Consider the following 13173-nt stretch of genomic DNA (forward strand, 5'->3'; position numbering starts at 1 on the left):
AGCATCTTTCTCTTTGACACCATGTCTGATATCCCACGTGATCTGTCAAATACTAATGCATGAAAATCCTAACCTCAAAAAAATCACCCTATACATTCCAAGACCCAATCTGGCAAAGTTTTGCAGAAAGTACAATTCTGCTTGTCAATCATTGGAAATTGGAAGTTCGAATTATTTATTCGACATATTGGAAACAAATGTCATCAAAAAGTGTCAAATTAATGTCATTGATTTGGACATAATGCAAATATCGCATTCGTTTTAAAGTACACTACCCAATAGTAAATTAATTTTTCATATACATATGTACATAGGAATATAAAGAAACTCGATTTTGATACCAACTTAATATTTTCGAAATGTTTTTGTTCCAAATATTTTATGTTATGACTTCAAAATCAGTTGCCTACTATAATTCAAAAATTTACCGTATCGAATTCAAATATTTTTATGACTACTCGAAATTCTTTAACATAATTAGTTATTTTTGAAAAATATAATATATAGTCTGTTATGGAATACTTTTCTATTGCTTCGACCCAAAGATCGCCTGTATACACATTTCTTAATACATATGTAATACGTAAATACATTTTCATAACACTTTCAAGAAAAGTGTTGGAAATGCGCGCCAAAATTGAAAATGCGTCATGAGTATAATTAAAACTGTCAAAAGCGCCAGCTAATGGGGCGTACAAGACCCAACTATATTTGTAAGTACTCATATAATAACATTAGGGTGCTGCTAAGACAATAAAATATACTATTATTTTTAACAACGTCACCTTCTCAACAAGTTAAACCTTGATTAAAAGGGCCGACTGCAAATGTGTTCTCAAATTGCTTTCTTGTATAAAAATTCAACTGTACTTAGGGAAACTAAAAATATTAAAATTAAATTATTCAGTTATAAAAATTTGCTATTACATTTGAGAACCACCCTAATTTTCGTATTGTCATTTACATATTGTTTGTAACTATCAACAAATATAATATAATCCAAAGAAATAAATCAGCTTTTAAGGCGTGCTGTCGTTGCTTTGATGAAAATTGAAAAATACAGAACCAGAATAGGGGTGTGCGGTAAAAGTTTTGATGAAGTGGTAATTAATTTTTCGAAGAACTTTTGATATTCGAAATATATGTAATATATTAACTAAGTGGCTAATAATTTTCTTTTGACGAAAGGAGACAAGAGAAAGCATATTTTAAGTATAGTTGGCTCTCAATAACAAAAACTTAGTAAAATAAAATTAAAAAAACATTAAAAAAAATTATATTATGGATAAAAATGAAATGAAATAACTAAAAATAAATTAAATTGAAGTAAATTTCAAAAAAAAAAATTAATTGGAAAATTAAGAAAAATTAAATCAAATGTGTTATAATTAAGTAAGTTAAATTAAATTGTTAATTTCATAAGTATTATCACGACATTATTCGTGCATTTTCTCCCGTTATATTCTTTTTGATTCTTGATTTGTGTACTAGAAACTGAACGAAACAAGTGGATGGTTGTTGTCGGTTTTCGTCTATTTAAAATGTCCATAAAAATGTAAAAAGAAGGCGGCATACTAAAATTTGTGAAAATCGGTTGATCGGGTTCCGAGATATGGGATTTCACCAAAAAGCTCTCTTATATCATCTTGGTGGTAAAATTTAATGCCACGGGTGTATTTCGTTATTGATTTACCCCGCTTTCAGTAGTTCTTAACAGATCCATAATATGGAAATTCGGTAGAAATTTTTATAAGACTTTTTAAAAAAAATACCCAAGTGCCTTTTGCTGCTGTAATCCCCAATACTAAGTTACAATTTTATATCTTAATTTAGTCCTTATTTATGGCACATTATAACACTCTGTAGCAACAATAAATTCCCAATATAAAACATTATAAAAAAATTTAACTGAAATATAACAAAATTATAGTAAAAAACATGTATGTAATAATAGAAGAAAAGTTAAGTATGTATATGCTTAACGCCTCGAAATTTAATAAAAAATTATTTCTGCACTAACTATGGGCAATCACACATTGCATCTTAAACATACATACACACAAATAACGTTTTCGGCAGTCTCACGGTTGTCTGCCAATACAATAGCCCCTACAGTCTTAAAAATTCAATATCGCGGTTTACTTTTATTCATATATAATTAATTGTTTATTTATTTTACTTGACGATAAATAAATTTCAGCGAAGCTTTATGTGCGTTATCTCAAAGGCCGCTTAAGTTAGACAGTTCTTGGTCAAGTGAATAATGATTTTTGAAGCAAGCGTAATTTATGAGAGGACCGTGCTTGAAAATCGTTTGCATGCTATTGAGTATTCAATAACTCTAGACCAGCCGGATAATTGAGTATAGGAATTGTTAACAAGTAAAAATCGAAGACAGTAGCAAAATGTTATTGGTGTTGTAAGTTTTTCTTTTTGAGTACTTTTTTTCTAACGCAAGTACAATTATTTGTTTATATTTTTTATGTTTTTTGTTTTCAAGAAATTCCTTCTTATCGTTTTCCGTATTAAATTACATTAAATCTTCACTCGGTAACGAGCAATTTCAATTAACAGCTTGATTGTGGCATAGTTATCTAATCGATCACGTTTTTTATACACACATTGTTTTTTTTTTTTTTTTTTTCTATTTGCGGTCTAACAAATTCCATCAATTGTAACTTTGTATATGTCACAAGTGTAGTCGACTTAAAATACAGCAAATATTCGCAACCGCATAGTTACATATGCGAGTATATGTGTATGTGTGAGTGCAGCTAAATATTTGCATATGTAATTGTATATTATACATATAGACGATAAGTAGATGTCTAGCACAGATTGTACAACAATTGTGCGTTGTTCACAAAGTGATAAAAGCTCGATTGAGATCAACGTCAACTTATTAATCGAGCATGTCAACAATGGAGAATCCACAGAATAATATTCTAGACGCTAAAAGCGGTTAGCGTGTAAGATATACATATTTAAATAAATTCCATGGGCAGTTATACAATTTTTTATTACTTTTTAGATTAAATGAGGAAGACTTGAAATCTAAAATTAGGTTTAGGTTAGGTTAAGTTATGTTAACTTATGTTTGGTTAGATTAGGTTAAAATACTTATTCTAGAAGATAGGGTTTCAGATTTTTATTCGGTTAAGCATCGTCAACTAACTCTCTAAATTAGGCAGTCTATTGAATTCTTTATTATTTGGGAAGCTTTTCTTGCAGATAAATGCAAAACTACTCGACCGTGAGCCGTACTCACTTTGTTCATCGTCAAGTTTCTTCATATTCAGAAGTTCGCGTGACTATTGCTTGCCGGCACATGGTCATACAAGAACAAATTAATCGTATTAAGGTAATGGAGGTAAAAGCGAACTATCTTTGCCAATTCTACTGCGAAAACTGCGAAATATTTACAAGCCGTTAGCCAACTTTTTTGACTGACTTTGTCGGCTTTCGTAATTTCTGTTCAATACAAGCTTATAACAGTTTTGATCGCGTTAAACATCATTATTTGGTGATGCGATTCAATTCCAATCTAACAGCGAGAATATGTATAAAAAGCTCCACACTAGGGATACTGATAGATGTCCCGCACAAATAGTAACATCACAGCTTACTGAATGTCTCTTCATAGGGACACGGGTGTAGTCCGAAATGGAATAGGTAGAAACGTTATGAGATAAATTATCATCTTCAACTTTGTCATTCAACTTCGAATCCATCGTAAAATAAGATGCACAGGTTCTTAGGAGTATTAGCTTGATCAGCGAAACACGCTCCTCCCTCCCTCAGTTGCCGTCCGTAGAATGCAAAATGTGTCAAAAGTTGAGTCCATAGAAATCAGCCACCTTTCCTTGTTTTCATTTGAACAATGTTGCCATTACTCAATACGGATATATAGTTTTGTACACATCTAAGTTTAAATTACAATTTTTCATAATATAAAATATTGAAATTGAAAACAAACTATTAAAAAGAGTTTATATATTTATAATTAATAGCATTCGACTCTGTTTTTGAGTTAGTTTAAGAAAATTTCAAACATATTGAAGACCATTTTTATATTTACTACAGTACATCGAGACTGGCAACCCTGCGTTGTGAGAGAGCAATCAGTTGACACGTTTCTACGGCAAAAATTCAAGTACCGTGGAAATCTACGGTTCCTAGGGTAAAGCGGGCGGTAAAAGCGGTGTTGGCTGCTCATTTACATTGCGCTCCCATAAGATAGGTCGTATCAGTTGACTCGGATCATGGTTTTGCGGAATTCGCTGTTTGCGCTCTATGTGTTTGCATCCATACTCAGCGCTATCAGTATTGTCGAAAACTATACCAAAGTTGGCATTGTCCATAGTAATCTCTTTTTTCTGATTTCAACAGCTGTTATTGGTTAAAATGCTTTTAGAAAGAATATACCTACGTATGACATCCTCGTACAACGAAATAGACTCAGCAATATTATTATGCATCGTAAAATCTATCGGTAAATAAAATTAACCCTGCGTCCCCTGTATATTGGTAATTTAAGACGGCACCAATAAAAAATTTGCTAAGTCAACATTTTTGGCATTTAATTTATTTCAACACGTTTAAATATCCATTAAGGCACGGAGTTGATTTGTTGAAAGGTAATTTTTGCGTGGGTTCAAGTGCCACTGAACTATTGAGAGACTCAGCGGAATTGGATATTGTGAAGCTTGTTAAAGTAAATAGCGGTATGGAATTTCAAACCAGAAATATACAAAGAAAATACAAATTCAATTTTCTATTCAAAATTGTTATAAATATTTCTTGAATAAACACGACTGTGAATATTTTTTGGACAAAAAAATAGGTATTCAACCAAATATTGAATTTTAATTATTATACTAGCTGACATTTATTTACCAAATTTTATACGTTAGTATCGAACTAGCAACTAACATAAATTGAAGAAACTGCTATAATTAAATATGTAAAAGGGGAATATATAAAATGTGGTGTTTAATGAGTTATGCTTTCAATTTTCTTTATTGAACTCAACTGCTTAACTTTACTGTTAAGTGTTCGTATGAATTTTTGACAAGTGGCAAATAGAATATCGTCATTAACGGCGATTCGGTTACATACTGTTGGGAAAATAATTATAATGCTGCATTTTTGAAAAGTGACTACGATTAGCCAAAGCTTGTTGGGTATTTTAACGAAAATTGAACTGATATAAATGAAAGTAACTGGTATAATTACACAGAAACGTCCAAGTGCAATTATACTACTTTAGTGTGTTAAACATAACTCTCTTGCAAATTTCTTTCAAGAAGGCTCTGGTATAGCGAGTAAAGAAGCGGCGAATCGAGCATGTTACTATTTGCAGCTAAAAACATAAAATACGTTCTAATTTCTGAAATACCCATGTATAAACATGTTTTCAAAGCACTGGATTTAAGTAATTAATAGCTTATATAAAGATTGCTGATGCATTTTGCAATAATTGTCACCATAGTTTCCTCTGGCGATTGTCGCATCAAATATTAAATTTTACTCATATTTATATTTAGCCACAAATCAGCATACGCTCTAGACAAAAATCGAAATAAGAAAATACATAATGTATTCACAAATAACGCTGGAAATTGCAAAGTCAAATAAAATAATAAATCAGCAAACAAGTCAGAGCTGATAATAAGCTAGCAATAGCGAATGAAACGTATCTCTATATTATACATATGTATATAATATAAAGAAAATATGCATTGTTTTAATGAATTAAGAAAATATTCGGTTTTATTTAAAGTCATTAAAGTCAAAATATTTTGTAAATATTTTAGATGTTTTTGAAAATAATTGTTTTCAATTTTTTTTAAGTTTTCATCTTTTGTTTTGAATTTTACAAAATAAATAATAATCTTCTAAAATAGAAAAACATTTCAAAATTTGTTCACTCTTTTTAATTAAATAAAAACGAATTTTCGAAAAGCATATATTAAAAAAATTTTGGAATTCATAATTTATGTTTATTTTGCTTTAAAGCTTATTTTACCTAAATTTATCTTATTAAATATCTGCGCTGACTTAAATGAATAGATTTGATGATTTCAAAAAGCTTGATAATTCATAAAAGAAATCTTGAAATTTCATATTAGGTGCTGAAAATCCATTTATAGTGACCAACGTTACTAATGAGCGGCTTTTTTTTTTGGCAGATCCCTTGGCTAATTGGTGTTAAAGAAAAAAATTAATCCGTATTCTTAAATAAAATTAACATTTGGCAACTGAACTGCATTTGTTATGCTATTCGCAAGATAATGGTAGGCAACAGTTAAAAATAAATAAAAAATAAAACGCATTAACTTTGTTTGCACCGAAGCGGTAAAAGATTCCTTACAAAAACTTGATTTTGATGGGCAAGTTTGTATGACAGTTATATGCTATGATGATCCGATCTGAACAATTTCATTGGAGGCTGAATGTAAAATTTCGTGAACAAAAATTTCAGACCCATATCTCAATAACTTCGCGAATATACAGACAGACAGATAGGCTATATCGGCTTAGCTAATCAGTTATATGTATACTATATATGGTCTTCGTCGTTTTCTTCTGGGGTTTACAAACTTCATGGCAAACTTGCTTGTACGGAAAACTTTTTTATTTGAAATATATTCAATGTATTTGGCATGGATCATTGTTTAAGTCAAAGCTACCAATTTGGAAAAAAAATGCTTCATATCGGGTTACTATAATATAATATAAAATTATGTGCTTGTATGGAATGTCTTATATTGGCGAAGCGTGTTATAGCTTCATTGCAACCTAAGTTAACGTTTTTTCTCGTTTAAGAGACAAATCGGTCAATCGAAATATTTTTCAATCGCTCTCTAGACATAGTCAAGTTTTAATGACAGGGTGTGCACATTCGTGTTTTGGAATTGTAACGTTTCTAATAAATTGTACGTACACCCAATTGCTCATTAAATATTCAGCTTGCAGGCATTTTTGCAAGCTTTGCGAGGTCTCAGTGGCGTTAGCAGAAATATTCACGAGTGCTATTAAAGTCACTTTCAATCGAAAATATAAATAACGCCGTCGAAAAATGTGTAAAACACACCTACAAACTTGCTTTGAACTCATGTAGTACATATGTATGTATACTTGTGTGTATGCCTATTATCGATAGCCGTTTTAAAATGCGCTTACCTGTATATTTGCGTTTGTACTTGAGGAATGTCAATAGACGCTCAAAAATAACCGACACGCTACGCTTGCTTAACGAAAAAAACAACAACAAATACAAAAACGAAACAACGCAAAACGAAGTGACATGCAATAAAACAAAAAGATAATAACAAACAGACAGGCTTTTTGTTGTACTGTTGAAGTTGTTGTAGTCAAAAAAATGCTTTCGAAGAGATGACGTCACCGTAATTTTATAGCTGAACGGTTTGCTGGCCGCTCAGCGCTTGGCATGCAAAGCTGTCGTGTTGTGAAATAAATAAAAACAAAAACAAACAATAAAACAGAATTTTAAGTAATAAACTAATATAAGCAAGAAACTGAGTAAATATCAGCAATTTAAAGTGGGAATATTTCGTTGAGAGGGATGACTTAACGAATTCACGAAAAAAGATTGATTATAGTAGATACATACGCATCTATATATAATATGTATCGGAGTATAATATACGCACACATCAATGTACTTTGGATAGGGTGGCTCAGTTGAACTTTTGTCAATTTAATATTATTTGGAAGCTTTATAAAGAGATAACGGCGTGATTATTGATCTATGGGTTATAGTAATAATATAGCCACTTATTAATATATAGGGTGGTTCAATGACAACTTTGTTTTTTTTTTTGTTAATAATTCTGGGTGACTAAAACACGGTGAAGTGCCAACCCTGTTGGACTAAATTTATAGAAAATGTCTTCTTCTATCATCAGTAATGGCCCTGTCAGTGCTGGTAGTGAACCTCTTGTCGTATTTCTTATATAATACAAGCTACCATTCTATAAATATTAAAATAGTTTTTAACTTATGTAACTCCAGCTACCTCTAGAGGATTCCCCATAAATTTTTATATGTACCTGCTCCTCATTCCAAAAAAGTCGGATTATATTTCCGAATATTTTAAGCTCGCTTTGATTTTTCTTCATCTAGATCAGAATTATATATTAGGTTGGCAAAAAAGTCTTCAATTGTTCATAAAATTTTGTTTGATTACTCATGCCTAGCTCTTTCGACCAATTCAGCGATTTTAACGCAATTTTCGACGACAGGCCTTCCGGAGCGTGGCGCATCTTCGACCACCTCTACACCAGAACGAAAACGTTGAAAGCATCGTTGTGCGGCGGAAATGGAAACTGTATCGGGTCCATAAACTGCACAAATTTGAGATGCATTTTTGCCTTTGTCCCAGTAGTACTGTAAAATATGCTGTATTTTCTCTTTATACTGCTTTAAGACCAGTTGACAGAAGAATGCAATTCTTTGTGACGTCATGATGAGGTAGGCACGGCTTAAATTACTATATAAATTTAGGCGTTAATTTATGTCAATCTTCGCTGTGAAATTTTTACATTTCGTAATCAATACAAACAGACCACTTGAGAACTTTATGGAAGTACTAAAAAGTTAATAAAGAAAATTAAATGGTAAATAGTCACCCTGTATAAGCGCATATGTATATATGAGTGCATACAATCTTGTTACTTAATTAATATACTAGCTTTACTTGATGTCATAAATATTATTGACTTTTTCCGCGATAAAATAATTGTTGCAAAATTAGGGTATTTGAAAAAGCCTGCGAAGTTCTATTAGAAAACCAGAATATACATAAAGCAACTATATTTACAGATAGCCAGGCAGCGCTCATGGCCTTGTATTCACTCATGACAAATTCCAGTATAGTTCACAACTGCAAGAAAGCACTAAGCTCAATTAAAGACAAGCTCCAATTAGACTTGATTTGGGTTCCCGGTCATAGAAACATTTTGGCAAAAGCAGGAGCTTTCCTCAACGAGCCCGAGGCGGAGCTAACACCAAGTCCGCTAGGATCGATCAAAAGAGAGATCAATAGACTATTTCAACAAGTTGCAAATAACAGGTGGAAAAACATTACAAAATGCATCATAACAAAACAATTATGACCAACAAAATGGTTTGAGAGAGAAGGTGAAACGTAATAGCAGATACAGGACGTTCTACGAATAGTGTATCAAAATGGCACATCGAGTGCTAATTTAGACCGATAGACAACAGGGTTGCACTCCAACCTACCTACCTAGTGTATTTGAAATTATCCACATCAATGTACATATGGGTAAATGTGTCTTTGGTCATAAGTTTTCTTTTAGTAAAAACATAACGAAAACCGCTGAGTCAGATTCTGAAGTTTAGTTGTACGTATCAGTAACCTTATGAAATTTGATGTTGTCATGATTTCAACAACGCAACGTATATGACTAGACTTATCTTAAAAGCCAGATCAGACCAATCACCTAACTGTACTATTCCATCAGAAAGCATATCCAGATGCTATCTTATAAATTACATGATAACTTTGAAAAATAAAATCGTTCGCTATAAAACTATAGTGATTTTAATAAACAATATTAAATAGGTTTTCGAATAAGTTATGAAAAGAGCAGTGTTCTGAAAATGTGAAATATGTTCTATCCACTTTTTATAGCGCGAAAGGAGCTATTTAAGGCCTAAATATAAGAAAGTACGTGAGGCAACGTAACAAAAATTTATATATTTTTTTCATTGAAACAATGGCCTTTTACTGTTGAGGCGACTTGCATGCATTCGTAGCTCCTGGACACTTGTTCAGAGAGATAATTGATACATAAAATTATGTTTTCTGACCAATATACATACTGTGTCTGAAATATGAGGTTATGGCTGATGAGTTTCAAGCCTGGTTTTACATGAGGACGGTCACACATGATCACTGTGCCTTAGTTTTTCATTTCAGTCCAATCAAACCAACGCAAATTCGAAGATTTTCGTGCTTTCACTTTAATTCCGTAATGATTGAGAGATCATTTCCAGCTGGTAGCAAACCTTTATAATCTTTATTCAATCCAGCAAGAGATCTGCAATTAGATTAAGTACGCTACCAGCATAAAATTTGAGATGGACTCTTATGGACGGAATATCGAAAATAATTTACAGGAAACTTAAAGCACTTATATGACATAGGTTATAATTTTCACTGACGAACTGAATATACTTAATTGTAAGAGTATATACCCTACATTCCACGTAAGAAAAATTGATGTCTATATGTAGCAATTTATCTACCAATAATGTTTCAGGGTTCTTTTCTAATAGCGTGCTACATCAAAAAAAGTTAATTCCGGGTATCTTAATTACTAAGAACCGGTACTCTCAAAAGAAATAATTGTGAAAAAGTCGAATATAAAATGTTTTCTTTAAAAAAGCTGATGTATAAAAGTCTCGATTCTGTCTGAATTTTATCGGTCTTTGCGATTTTTTTTTCTTGCTATCCGATATATAGTACATCCTAATATTAATGTATGTGTTAGTATATACAAATGTAAATAATTTTGCATTTTATCTGTGCCATCAATTAATTATAGTTACATTTTGTGTTGTTTCGTACATATATGTAGCTTCAACTATATATGTACAATATAGTTATATGCATTTGTCACAAAGCTTAATTGAAACTTTGTGGTGAAAAAATTGCAATTTGAGTCTATGAAGGAAAATTGTCTATATATTATATGTAATAAAAAATCTATTGTATATACTATAGTGCTTGCGCTGTCTTTACTATCGCGAAACTAGCAACTTGAAATCTGTGTGCTAGGGTGCCTAATAATTGGGGAGCGCCAACTTTAATTGAGAATAATTGCATACAGATAATAACGGTATTTTTTGATAATTACAGTACAGCTGCTGCACATAAACGCTTATCTCATTATATTAGCACAATTTGTTTCTCTCGATAACACACACAGGTAATACATATAAAAAAATTACGTGTCACGTTTTGTCCGAAGTAAACTTCCAAACCGCTGAAATGATTTTAATAAAATTGATCACACTTTGGCTATTTTGATCCAACTTAAAAGATAGGATAACTTATATTTCAATTATGTTAAAAGTAAAAACTGTTTTAATTTACATATACATTTCTAAAGATTAAGGTACATCATTTGATGGACGATCTGAGGTCGGGAAAAGAAAGAGTAGCGACGGAGCCTGAGTTTTTAAGTCCAATAGAAAAAACTTATATGGCAATGTGTAAGTGAAAAGTAACTTTTGTTTCTTATGTCTCAAACACACTGTATTTTTTTATTTAAACTATTTATTAGTTCTCCTTCTATTTGTATAAAATCGAAAAGATCCTTACTTTCAATCAAAAATCTCAAGTCAAAATATCAAATTTATTAAGTCAGTAGGCTTTATATTTGTGGAACTCTATACATTCTGATAGTATCAAACTTACGTACATTATTACTGTAAACTTTGCAAAAAACCCAAAAAAAGACCCCACTCCATAAATTTCCAGCAGCATTAACCTTCTATTTAAACACTGTAAAGACCTTTGAAGTCCCTAACTATCAAATAATAAAAATTTTAAATATGTTGTACTAGATAACCATCATGGATATACTAGTCTACTGACATACAGCTCCGAGGTTAGCTAATTCTTCAGTACTTAAAGCTACTATTTGGCGGTAATGAGGCCAATCGACATCGTATATTATTGAGAAAAGGAAAAAAAAACTATCTATTTGGTATAACGGAGTTTAGACTCAACAGCGATGATAGTGTATATTCTCTTTTGAATTACGAAAGTTTTAAACGAAATAAATAATAGTAAATATATTTTACCAAAACCAAAAACATAAAAACTAGAATAAAAAAATTTAAAAAAAAATCAGTTGCATAAAAAATCAAATTAAATTAAATTACATCAAGTAAAATGCAAAACAGTAAATAAATAACATATAAATTAACACAGGTGAAAATAAAACAAATAAATTAGTAGTACTAAAATAAAATAAAAATACCAATAAAATAGAATAAAATTAAACGAGTTCAGTTTGAGTGAAATACTTCCTAAATAATTTCTAATTAATTTTCTTAACACTCATTTGCTTACACATTCTATCATTTAAAGTGTTTAAAGCAAAACAACACTTTGGCAACTAATAACCGCATGGTTCCATAGTGTAGCGGTTATCACGTCTGCTTTACACGCAGAAGGTCTCCAGTTCGATCCTGGATGGAACCAGTTGAGTTCTATTTTTACTGAAATTACAACCGTTATTAAATTTAGAAATTCATTCAAAAAAAATTTTTTTTAATTGATCAACAAATTATTAAATTCGTACAATTAATGATTAATTAATTTAATGCCTGAAATATTTTAGAACAAATAATATTATATCACATTGTTCTAGAAATTAAAAGCTTGTCTCTTATAATCGACTACATGAGCTCCCTTTTCAATTAGGAATCAAAGTTCAGAATAAACAAAAAAGATGATTGGTGGGACGATATGCTGTTCAGAGTTAAGCATATTACAGCCTTTTAACCTTTCAAACTGGGGAAAATGCTTGGGTTTAATCTTCAGCGGAAACTCCCATAACTTCATAAAGTTTTGGATTTAGAAAATCTTAAATTTGCTGCTTTTTACCAAGATTATTTACATGATTTATAAATTGAGTATAGGCACGTAATCTTTGGATCATATTTTTCTTTGCAAATCTCTTTGACTGGAGAGATCCAGAGTGGGTAAAAGTCAGGTAGTATCGTTTGTAGCTTTAAAATATAATTTACAGGCTTGTAGTATTATGTTTTCTTTGTATAACTGTGTATAACTTATAAAGCACCCATATATTTATATTGCAAAGCATTAATCCCTTCCTTTCCTTTATTGTCGATAAGGTATGCTTCAAGGGAATATGGGAACTATATATTTAACTGTCTGCCTCGTTGCGTTCATCTGTTGCATTGCATTCAAAGTTACCTACTGCATTGCCTGCAAATATTACTTATAATTTTAATAAAGTCATTCATTTTGCGACTGGCAGGCAGCATCAAATATTTGTTTTTCGATTTAAATACCATAAACGACTGCCCATAACAAGCCGGCAAACAAGTAAACGCCTTTATTCACGAAGTGTGAGTTAACTCGCA

General features: G+C 31.2%; 1 protein-coding gene and 1 non-coding gene across 3 annotated transcripts in view; both read left to right on the forward strand.

Moving 5' to 3' along the window:
• The window catches only part of LOC108969691 (pleckstrin homology domain-containing family G member 4B), a 45988-nt gene that overhangs the window by 18255 nt on the left and 14560 nt on the right, over window positions 1-13173 (forward strand). The window lies entirely within an intron of this gene.
• Trnav-uac lies at window positions 12193-12265 on the forward strand. Its single transcript has one exon. It is a non-coding gene; the product is annotated as a tRNA-Val (tRNA).

The sequence above is a fragment of the Bactrocera latifrons genome, unplaced genomic scaffold (assembly GCF_001853355.1).
Source record: "Bactrocera latifrons isolate USDA-ARS-PBARC rearing strain unplaced genomic scaffold, ASM185335v1 scaffold_261, whole genome shotgun sequence".
Classification (NCBI taxonomy): Eukaryota; Metazoa; Arthropoda; class Insecta; order Diptera; family Tephritidae; genus Bactrocera; species Bactrocera latifrons.